The following is a 12,669-nucleotide window of genomic DNA, read 5'->3' as shown; positions in this document are numbered from 1 at the left end:
CCATTTGTCGAGGGACTGCATTTTGTGGCTCCCATGGAGCGGCAACGATAGAAGAACTATACAGTTATTCCGACAAAAATTAACTGCTTCAAGGGTACATGTGATGTGTGGTTGTCAAGAATCAAAACAACAGGATCATCCTCTGCTGATTTTACGTAGTCTTGAAAATGTCTAAGCCACCTTATAAGAAGCTCCGAATTCATATAACCAGTTTCTGTCACTAATTGTAAGGTTCCAGGTGGACATCCATAAAAAAGTTCATCGTTCATACGTTTGCGTAGGAAGATAAGAGCGGGGAGTACCCAAACTCCTGAAGCTCCCATACAACACACAGCTGTTACTAACTGTCCTCGTTCTGCTGCAACCACTTTTGAAACTGTTTTCTTGCCCCTGGAGGCAAAAACTTTGGGCATTCTGTTAGGGACCGTCGACATCCCGGTTTCATCCATATTAAAAATGCTTAAATTTTCAAGAAATCTGTTGCACTGAATCTTATTAAAGCCAATTGCTCTAGCCAAACTTACTTTTTCGGGAGCTCTAAGAGACAGCGAGTTTCGTTTAGCAAAATCTTTAACCCAGTGATTACCCGCCATTTTTTTCTCTGGATTAAATCTGTGCCTCATTTGGTTTAGCTCGGCGTATTGGAATGCAACCGACTTCAAGTCTTTCATGCGCAATCCATAGAATCGGTTATCCAGATCTTTAATATGATTCGCCAATTCTTTTTCCTGATGAGTTCGAGAGTAAAAACTGAGTTAAAACGCCCCAAAGATTGTGGATTAGTCCCTAATCTCAATCGTTTCCGTAAAGAGTACTCGTTAACACCCAAGGCAACAGCAACTGAACGCTTGCTTCCCCCCCGGTCTATTCTAAGTTGCGCCTCATCTAGCAATTCTTGTGTAAATTTCAGCGTACGATTTGTTTTCCTCTTATATTTTCCCATTATCACCTTGTTATCCTGAAATTTATATCCAGAAATTAATTAAAAGTGTCTATCGTTACTAAGCAATTAAAATAAATACCTGTGGCAAAGAGTACGCACTTAACTTTTGCGTACTCTTAGCTCCCCTTTCTAGGATTCGGAAATATTGTAAAAAATGTGTTATGCAACCGACAAAACAAGGATGCTTTTAGGTGTGTCTATAGCCTAATGAACGTTGAATTCAACTGCTAATATGCATTTTCTAACAAATGTTTTCACACGATATGTTTTCTTAAGTATATTCACTTAAATATTACATCAAAATAGCATATTTTATATTACTTACGACTATTCGTTTATAAATAATCCCACTAAAACTTAAATTCACTGGACAACACCTTGACACAAACAACCACAAGTGGTCATATTGGATTCGACCCGCTGTGTTGCCATATGGCTCTGTCAGAGCCAGGGATGTGTCGTTCCTGAATGATTCGGTCAAAATCACCGAATCTTTGCAACGACCCGCGACCCGTTTGATCAGGCTCTGTGACCCAATCGTATCGTTCAAACCACAGATGTAAATAGCTCCGTGCGGAGCTATTTACATCTGTGGTTCAAACGACCTTAAACTAAATTAGATCCCGGCCGCGGCCTATTCAACGATCGATTATCGAAGTGCCGGAACTGCCGGAAGGAAAATAGCGGCAAACTACGAACTGATCGCAGGTCGCAGGTGACCGATGAGCTGTTGACTTGTGATGTGAGTTATGCTTGCCTGTTTTTATAGTGTTTAGACCTTACAATTTTATTGAAATTTGAACGACCTTATCATTCAAATGAACGAATCTTGGCGAACGGGTCATTTCAATGAATGAACTGGAGATAAACGGGTCATCAAAAAGAACCGGGTCATAGCAGCTGGGACAAAAAATAGCAGATTTTTTTTGGGCCTCTTTAATAGGTTTTTTTCTAGTCTTTTTGAAAACATTTCTTTTTGCTTTTTCTTCACACTTTCTTTTCTTAGCCTGAACTTTATCATTTTTTTCTCGTTCGTTCTCTTCAAGGTCTTTTTTGTTGGGAGTAGAAGTCAATATCGATGCCTTTTGCTTCTTTCTCTTCGTTTTCAGGACCGGTCGATTTATGTTAGGCAAAGGCCTAATCTCAACAAAATTAATTTGCTGATTGGGTTTAAAATTTTGAAGACCCGATGGACCTGCGACAGCCAAATCTTCCTGCACCACGTGCTCCCTTTTATTATCTTCATCATCATTTTGAAGTCCAACAACGCTAGGAATTGTTTGCAAACCCGATAAACTAGCTGATTCTGAAGATATTTCAGCTTTATTCTTTAGTTTGTTTTTTATGTTAATAAGTGGTTCATCATCACTATAGACACTCCTTCTGCGGTGACATGTCTGCGCTCACTAACTGAAGCTGGTGCGAAGTCGGCGTCACTAAAAACGTTTCGATTCCACATTTAGCAAAGCTTTCAACTGCAGTTCCTAAATTTGTTGCTTTTAAATAGGCTTTTCCAAACAGCTGTTCTACGTCTTTGTCTGTAATAGTTTTACCGGGATTATCCACCAAAAGATATGTTAAGAGCAGCAAAAAAGCCCACATCCAATGCCTGCAATCAGTGAGTTATGTGTGGAGGCAAACCAACCATAATCACTCCAAACTCTCTGCACAAATTGATTGCTTCTAAAGATGTAGGGGATGAATGATTATCAACAATTAATAAAACGGGCACTTTGTTAGAAGGAGAGGTGTATTTAATAAAATGATGAAGGTATTGAACAAAATCATCTGTATTCATCCATCCGCTCTGTTGAGCTATACCTCCGGAATTAGGAGGACTTCCGTGTAACAGTTCAGAACGGATTCTCACTCTGGCAAAAACAAAAAAGGGTGGAACGTACGATCCTTGTGCATTCATGACACAAACAACAGTCGTGTTCCGGCCACGGTAACCACTAGCTACTTTTGCCACTCTCTTGCATCCAGTTGGAGATAAAATTTTTGGCTACTTAGTTGGAACGGTGGACAAACCTGATTCGTCTGCATTATATATATTCGATCAGGCGTAAAATTGTATTTTATTTTAAGTTCCCGAATCAAATCAAAAAATCTCATCACTTTAACTCGATTAAATCCTATTAGACGTCCGATGGACGTAGACTTCGGGATCCTTAAGCTGATTTTGCGCCTATTCATGAAAGAAATTAACCAGTCTTTACCAGCCAGCTTTAGAGTTTTGTTGAACTGATGGTGTGAAGTATTGTTTCTTTCAGCAAACTCGTAGGCAAGTGTTCGGCATTGCAAAGAGGTAATACCAAATACTCTAATGTTAAAATCATTGATATAGTTAGTTAGTTCAATTTCTTGTGCTTCTGTAAAAGTACGTTTAAATCTGCCGCCGCTTTCTGGTAACATTTAGTTTTCCCTATTCTTCTTAACATACCGCCGCGATGTTGGTTCAGGCACTTCGTAAACAACGCTTGCTCTATTAACTGCCATATTTTCCTTTTCGACGGCATAAATCGCAGCAATTAAACTATCTTCTGACCATGAACGGCGTTGACTTTTTCTCTTATAGTTACGCTCCATCTGTAAAAAAAAAATATTTGAAGAAAAACTCTTTGGGGCAAGATGACGAGTTCTCTTGCCAACTTGCCCCCAAGAGAATTTATAACAAAATTGTTATAAATGAAACAAACAATAAATAAAATTACTTTGTGCTACTTACATTGTTAATCTATTAGGCCCTAGCAACAAAATGAACATCAATTAGGCAAAGTTTTGGCCACACTTTTTGCACATAAACTTACTTTACTGTACGGCAATATTATAACGACTAACTAGTAAACACAATTTGAAGCATAAATTCGAATGTAGTGAATTAAGCGCCACCTATCTTTTTAAGGTATTAGGTACTAGGTCCCGACCAGACATCACAGGGTTTGATATACTGCAGATTTTTGCTTATGATTTCCAACAAAATCAAATTCGTCATCTTGCCCCGTTCGTCAACTTGCCCCACCTTACCCTATTGAGATTACCCTGATGATGTTGCAACAAACTTGCTGCAGTTGCTGAAACCTTTTATCTAAATGGTTTTCTATCACACGTACTTTATTCGGAGAATCCTATGCAGAAAAGAATGGCTAGTAAAAGCTTATGATTGATGGTATCGAAAGCCTTGAAGTTATCTGGAAAGACCAAAATGGTAGTTTTTTCACCATCACACTCTCTCAAGATATCGTCCGTGATTCTAGCAAGGGCGAAGGCGCAGCCATACCCTGATTTAAATTATTGATATTAAATTATTGTTCTGGTAAAATTTTAAGCTTCAAATATTTTTCACAAGAAATCATGGATCAGACAGAGACAGACTTATGTCAATATGAATGTGTAAGACAATAATGGACATTGTTTTTTTTTCACATAATTCGTTGCTTTTAAAATTTTAGAAGTTGGAAGAAAAATTAAAACTGCAAGGTCGTATTTAAAAACTTTAAGTATTAAGAAGTAAGTGTGATGACACTCAAAGACGAATAGATGGATCTAAATTTAATAAATAGACGCGAAAAATAAAAAACGACTTTTTTAAAAAATGTTGATAATTCCATATATTTCAAATTTTAAAAAAATTATCAAAATTATTCAACTATTTAACCAAACGCGCGTCCATGCATTTTAAGCAAAATTTCCATAGTATTCCTTTGTATCACCCTGTACATTCAATGTTTGTCATTAATGTCTATGTATGTACATAATGATTATTCTTATTCTATAAGAACTTCTTCACAGTACAAATTCATAGTTCCATATGGCTTTCCTTCTGGAAATATTCTTCTCCTGCCTGCACCAACCACAAAAGCCTCCAATGTAGTCATTTCAAATAAATTTAAAACTATTTAGAAGCCTGCCTAGTGCTGAGTTTATTTTATACGCCCTGTATATTCTTAAGTTATTCATTCTAAGTTTGTAAGTTATGATTAATAATTTTTGAAACTATATTGTAAGTTATAGTAATAAATGTAATTGATTGAAAGTACCTTTGAAGCCTTTGTGATGTTTTTTTTCCATATTTTATATCTACCGGGTGGTGCGTCGGCGAGCGGAACATAGGAAATCCCATGTAAATTTTAAGGGGTCAATTATTGGCTTCCCTGTACATTTTACAGAAAAAATGTAAGATAACTTTTTGAAGAGACCAATCCAAACCCTCGTGCAAAGTTTCAAAAAATTTTAATAAGCGAATCTTAAATTATTCAATTAAATGTAATTGCAAAATTACCAAATTTTCGGTTCAGGTAAAACCAGACACCAGCCACCAGCAAACAATTTGTTATAAGGCTTTGTCAAATCTGACGTACAGCCGAATACAAGGAATGTTTTTTTTTCGTTTTATCAATCTTACAACCATACATTCAAAGTAAGACACGTTAACATTACTTTTTTATCTAAACTTTTATTTAATATAACGATGAAGTTAACCAATAACAATTATTATTATCAATTATTAAAAAAATAATTTTATCATACTTGGAATTTAATTAAACTAATAGCAGTATCTGATATATTTTCAATTTATTTTCCCATCAAGCCTATCTGGTCCATTTCAACCATTAAACCTATTGTTAGTAAATTCGAATCCAAAGACATTGCAATAAATAATTGTAAATGTTTAAAACTCGAAGATCGAAAATAGATCCGAAAAAAGAGAGAACAGAACTCTTAATATTTTACTAAGTGTGGAAAAATAAAATAAAATACAATAATTTTTTTAAAAATAATAGAGAATAAAAACATCAATTAATCAAATGTTCAAACAACCCCCCATTAACAGCTAAACAATATTCTAACCGATCATAAAATTCATTTCTAACGTTACTAAGTTGATATTGGGAAATTTTTATTACATTCTAACGAAATAGCGTTTTGTAACTGGTTTAGATTCTCAAATTTTACACTTTTATAAATGACCCCACAAAAAGAAGTCATTCGGTGAAAGATCAGGTGACCTGGCTGGCCAAAGTATCCGGTACCGTGAACCAATAATATTGCCGTTAAAAGCATTTTCCAAGCACTCTCTAACCATACGGGCAACCATCCATTTGGTACCAGATCATTTGATCTTCCTGAACAAATTCTTCCAAGGCGGGTCCAACTTGATTTTGAAATAAGTCCAAATAGGTTTCAGCTGTTAGGTTATAGTCCATAAAAAAGGGTCCAATGATATGGTGTCCGATAATTCCCACGAATACATTTGTTTTTTGGGGATATTGTGTCCGAGTATGAACAAAGCGATGTTCATTTTCTTGGCTCCAATACCGGCAATTCTGAACATTTGGTTCATTGTTGAGGGTAAATGTACATTCATCGGTAAAATAAATATTTCTTAAAAAATTCCTATCATTATTTGCTCTTTCAATCATTTCAAAACAAAATGCCATTCTTCGCTCTTCATCTCCTTCCTGCAGATCATGATATTTTTCGAATTTATACGAATACTATTTGTGTTTTTTTAGAGTGCGCAATACCGTTGTATGATGTTTATTTACCTCTTGCCCCAGAACCCTCGTACTAACCATCTTGTTTTCCTCCACACTCAATAGAACATTAAGATCTTTGTTCTCTATTTCTTCGGCTCTGTTTTCGATATCCTGAGTTGAAGATTTAAATTATTTATTACGGTACCTTTGGACTCGAACTTATTGACAATACGTTTAATAGTTGAAATGGACGGAATGGGCTTGGTGGGGAAATAAACTGAAAACATTTCAGATACAGCTCTAAAACTGTTTCCCGCATAATGCCACTTAATTATGGCTATTTTTTCGTCGATTGAATAATTGAAGAGTCGGCTCGAACAACGTTGTAACTTACATTGTTTCAACTTTTCAGGAGGAGCAAAACTCTATATACCTTTTTTTTTGAACTTTAAAATGGAAAAACGTTGCATGATCATGACAGTAACAACGTTGTTTCATGCTGTTAGGCTTAAATTTACACGATTTATCCATAGTTTAGGCTATAGAGTCTTTTATACAAGAAAAATTTAGAATAACATTGTAACTGCTTTGTAACTTATAACGTTTTTCCATAACTTGCGCATTTTTCAATACACTATAAAGTCTGGGATACAAAATAAAAAACGTGGTGAACTAATATATTTTTATTTTTCAGTCTGCCTTACGTAAAAACCAACAAAACTAACTGTAAGACTAATAACTAAATCTATACTGTATCCTACTTCAATATCTATAATATAGAAAAAATGACAGTAGAACAAAAAATACATTAATAATCTTAATACTAAAAGTAGGCTGATAGTATATTATGTTGTAAATGTAAACATGTAAGGTAAAATAATACTCATTCTGTTAACAAATTTTCGTAAAAAGGATGATAAACTGGATTCATATACTGACACATATCTATTAAATTACCTTTTTTAGCAGCCGAAATAGCTATTGGTCTTAGTGCCGGTTTAACCAGGGGTCTTTTGGGTGCTATAGCACCGGGCGGTAAATCTTAGAAGGGCTAAGTTTACCACCAAATAAGCTACTCCCGCCTTAAAAGACGGGAAATTATTTAATAATTTATTATTAATAAATTATTAAATAATTAAATTTTAAAACCACAATCGAAAAAAGCGACAACTTATTTCAGAGATTACTATACTTCGCAGAACCCAGACCTATAAAAAATGTAAAAAATAAAAGGTAGGTATTTTATTAACTCAATTGCCTTATTTGCTAACAACAATTAAGTGGAATATGAATACGAAATTACGAGTTAAAGCACCGTCACCAACGGTAATTAAAATCGCCAATGCCAAGCCCTAGTTTCCTACTTGTACAGCTCCGCATTACTGCCTATGACAAGCGATAAAATTTAGCCGCCAATTATTTCAAAACAACAATTATTTGGCGGTGCAGTACAAAAAGAATTGGCGGTATAAATTGGTGATGTTAGAAAGTTTAGAATTTTAGGTTTACTTTAAAATTACAGTAAGTTTGGTGTTTAGTTTAATCGGTGATATTATTCGGATAAGGATTTTTAAAAGATTAAACGGCAATTAAATACGGTAAGTTATGATTTTAGTTGTATTTTTTTCTTAATATCAAAAAAAACTAGGAAATGGACGGACGAAAGTTATCTGGCTCGTATTGGCGCAAAAGAAAACTGGAAAAACAGCAAAAGGAAAAGAAAGCTTTAGAAAATACTCTTAAACTCACAAGTTTTTTTAAACGGGGTAACACAGACGTAGACGAGAGCAGAAGTATATGCGAACCTCAACCTGGACCAAGCACTAGCCTTGCAAATGAGATGAATACCCAAGAGACCGGTCTTGAGATGGAGCCACAGGAAAGTCTTTTGCAAAATAATACAGTTGGTGATAGTATTATAGGTAAGTATTTTTGGTGATTGTATATTGCTTTTACGCATAATTTCAGTTTAAAAAAAACCTTAAAGACAAAATCCTTTGTAAATATTTTAATTGTATTTGAATGGTATAGAAATGCATTCAAATGTATTTATTTGTAGATGCAAAAACAGACGATTGGACCGAATAAGGATCCGGCACTTTGGAAGGATGGTCAAAATTTTGTGCAAATTCTTTTGGATAACTGGACCGAATAAATTCTTGATAAAATTGACTTTTCAATGTCTAAAAGAAAACATGGGGACCAAAATAGGTATGCTACCAATCAAATTTTTTATAAGAAGCTAGTTAACGGTGAAGTAGTTCGAAGTTCGAATTTATTCAGAAAGTACTGGAAATGTGTTTTGTTTATATTGTTGTTTATTTAGTAACAAACAAAACCAATTTAAAACCAGATTTTCCTCGTGGAATAAATGCATTGAGAGATTCGACGAACACGAGCGTTCCATTGGTCATCTAGATAGTTTAAATGTTTACACAAGCCGCCAATTAAAGCGAGGAAAAATTAACGATGAGTTGGAAAAACAAATAAGTTGCAAAAAGAATTATTGGGTCGAAGTATTAAGAAGAATTATAAGCGTGATTAAGTTTTTGGCCTCTAGAGAATTGGCATTTAGAGGAACTGATGAACGTTTTGGTGAAAAGCGCAATGGGAATTATTTGGGTTTATTGGAACTATTAGCAGAATATGATCCGTTTTTAAAAGACCATATAAATCGAATGGCAAATTTGGGCAAGGGTAAAACGTCATACCTATCCAAGGATATCTGTAATGAAGTCCTCACTATCATGGCGAATCGGGTTATTGAGGAAATTGCTAAACAAATTAAGGCGAATAAATATATTTCAGTCAGTGTGGACTCAACACCCGATATATCACATCAGGATCAGCTAACAATAATTTTAAGGTATTGCAATAGTAAAGGGCTTCCATTTGAAAGGTTTATAGGATTCTATGATAACATTGGGCATGGGGCACAAGAGCTTGAGCAGTGCGTCATGGATATGCTAAAGACATTTAATTTGGACATTCAAAATTGCAGGGCTCAGTCATATGACAACGCAAGCAATATGAGTGGTCGATTTTCTGGATTGCAAGCGCGTATTAAGGCACATAATGAGTTAGCAATCTACGTTCCGTGTGCCGGACATTCTCTCAATTTAGTTGTTCAAAATGCTGCGGATTGCTGCTTCGAAGCAACATCTTTTTTTATGCTAGTTCAAGCTTTTTATAATTTTTTTTCGGCTTCTACACATAGATGGAACTTGTTGTCTAGTACAATAAGAGATTCATCAGGCTCTGAGAAATCGCTCATGCCAAAAAGGGTCAATACAACTCGTTAGTCTTCTCGCTTTGATGCCATAAAGGCGCTACAAAGTAGTTACAATTCAATAAAGACTTTTTTAAATAATATAGCAACAGATGTTAATGAGAAAAATATTGTAAGAGTCGAAGCAAGTTCGTTATGCGAAAAACTTAATTTCTTGGAAAATGGGATAATCTTATCGTTTTGGTTGGATATTTTGCAAAGGGTTAACGATGTTAATAAAACTCTACAAAGAGAGAATTTGGACTGTAGATGATCACTGTAGCAACTAAACTAAAGGAAAAATACAGCTCCGATTTAGATGAATATTTTCCTCAAGAATGTGTTCATCTAAAAAAACTATTAAATTCTATATCAGAAATTAAATTAGAAACTCCATTAGATTTAGTTCATGCATTATATGAGAATAAACTAATATCTACATTTCCCAATATCAATATTTGTTTACGCATTTTTTTCTATAATGGTCACAAATGCAAGCGGTGAACGATCGTTTTCTACTCTAAAGAGAGTTAAAACCTATTTACGAAACTCAAGAAAACGCAAGAAAATTTAAACTCTTTGGCAATTATTTCAATTAATAAAGATATTCTTGATGAAATAGATACATCTTCTATAATCGAAAAATTTGCGTCACTAAAAGCAAGAAAACAATCGTTTAAGTTTAAATTTATATGCATTATTATATAAGTATATTTATGTGTAATTTATTTTTTACGTTCCTTTAAAACCAAAGAATCTGTTTTACTTTTTGTAGAAAGCTTGAGAGCTGAGTTTGTTTTTTTTGGGAGTTTTAGTTGTAAGAGAGTTTATGCTATAGAATCATTTATTTTTATTTGTATACTGGCGTTGACCTGATGTATTTTTTATTTTGTTTTTTTGTAAAATTTGTCTGAACATTTTTTGAAATAAAAGTTTTTTCAAAAAAAAAATTTTTTTTTGAACGAGTGGGGGGGGGGTGGCGCTGTATTTTTGTAGCACCGGGCGGCAAACTACCTTAAACCGGCACTGATTGGTCTATCATATGCCAACGGCAAATTTGCCATGCTGGAAAAAGATAAAGTAGTAGCCTCATATTTTGCAATATTTTTCACGATGGTAATATGTTTCCAGGGTCGAAGAACGTTATGAGTCTCTCTTGTAAACAATGTATTTGGGTCTTCAGAACTAATTTTATTCCATAGTGATTCCGTAAGTTTAAATTTGGAATTTTTGTAAAGAGCTTTTTCCAAATCTTTGAAATCTTTCCTTTGCATGCACAAGACATAAAAAGGCTTGCTTTCCCGTGCGTTGGCAATGACTGGCACCCACTCAAATGGCACGAAAACCTTCGCAGTTTTTTTTATTTTTTTCTACTAAGGAAAAGTCCCTATCGCAGGGCAGGAAGCTGTGTCCAGTTGACAAAAATTTTTGATGCACTTCTGTGAAATATTTTTGATCCACCAAAAGTTTTAAAGTTGTAATGATTCGCCAGTTATTGTTCTGCCCCACACATCTGTCCGACCATATTATCATATTAGCTGCTTTCTTTCGTCTGTTTGCAATGGATGGAAATGTTCTTTTACGTACCTCAAGATGAAATTTCTATGGATCCTCGTTTTGCTACTGTTTCATTCCACGGCATCATAAACGCATCGTTAGATGTCGCATCATGTATATCTAAATTATAATTCGACAACTGGCGTTGGTAAAATACGCTGGAGTGATATAAAGTGAGACAGAATAAGACCTGTTGCAAATCAATGAATAGAACAAAAATATTAGATGGATTGCTTTTTGCCAGCTGTGTATCTTCATTGATTTGTGCATACGCTGCTTTAGCACGCATCTGATGAATTTGCATGTCTCGTGTTATTTTCTATCTTTCTTCCTCAGTATTGGCAGCACATAAGTTAATATAATGCTTGTCGCAAAATGTGCATATATCAGAACGAGGTAATCCAAATTTTGGATTCAGTTTCGAAAATGTATCATTGTATGTCCTGATTGATATATTCTTATGCTCTGGATATTTTTCACAAAAGAGCTTATAAATTATTTTTAAGTTGAGATCTTCGGACAGGAACTCTGTATGAGTTTTTGATCGTGAGTAGTGGCTTGCCTGTTTAGGAAAAGACGAAATATATTCCCTGATCAACTCTTTGACATTTCCTGGAATAGCAGGTGGCCGATTGGTATGACGTCCTCGGAAATCTTTAATGTCAATATTGTTCTTCAATTTTTCTACTAACATTTGTATTCTTCGGGGTGTTACTCTAAGGGTATCTGTGACAGTTTTTTGGCAGACTCGTATCTTATCTTGCTCAAGAGGAAACCTCCGGCGTGGATTTGGTTGATTTTTTACTTTTGGCCTTATCGGTTCACGTATCTTAATACATTGGTATGCGAGAAATTGGGATTGTTCATTATAAGTAAGACTTCTAATAATATTAAAGATTTGTCATTTAATAAATTTTACACCAAGGTTAAGCAAATTCTTCTCGACTCCCAACGAGATGCCTAGTAGTATGACTAGTAGTAGATACCTAGTAGTATAAACTGCAAAATCAACTAAGACCAAAGATAAGCTGGCCTGTCCAATCTTTCTTTTGTGGTTCTTTTTTGTCTATTCTTGTTACCTTCCGTCGCATGCCAGCCAAATTGCTTTGCCATTTTTTGTTTCTGCCCTTTTTAGTTTTAGTTTTGTACTTTTTTAGGTTAATTAGGAATTTTTTTTTTTGTATTTATTTATAATGTTTTCAAGGCTTGTTTCACGCAAATTGCGCTATCGGTTTTATATAATCGCGAAGCAGTTCCTTTTACCAAAAATGGTCAATTTTATTTTCTCATGTAGCTAATTATATTTATAACAATTTTTTTGGTAATAAACTTTTTTGACTTTGACGTCTGAAAAAATCGTACGTTTATTGCCTTCTAGCTTTGCAGCAAAACATCCCCTTTTACAGCGGCATACAACATTC

General features: G+C 34.6%; 1 long non-coding RNA gene across 1 annotated transcript; it reads left to right on the top strand.

Moving 5' to 3' along the window:
• Window positions 1–7,785: 7,785 nt before the first annotated feature.
• LOC126737454 (uncharacterized) lies at window positions 7,786–10,511 on the top strand. Its single transcript, XR_007661025.1, has 3 exons — window positions 7,786–8,021; window positions 8,072–8,345; window positions 8,483–10,511. It is a non-coding gene; the product is annotated as an uncharacterized LOC126737454 (long non-coding RNA).
• The last annotated feature ends 2,158 nt before the right edge of the window (window positions 10,512–12,669 follow it).

The sequence above is a fragment of the Anthonomus grandis genome, chromosome 6 (genome assembly GCF_022605725.1).
Source record: "Anthonomus grandis grandis chromosome 6, icAntGran1.3, whole genome shotgun sequence".
Lineage (NCBI taxonomy): Eukaryota > Metazoa > Arthropoda > Insecta > Coleoptera > Curculionidae > Anthonomus > Anthonomus grandis.
The sequence above is the reverse complement of the archived record's forward strand: the minus strand, read 5'-3'. Positions and strand labels throughout refer to the sequence as shown.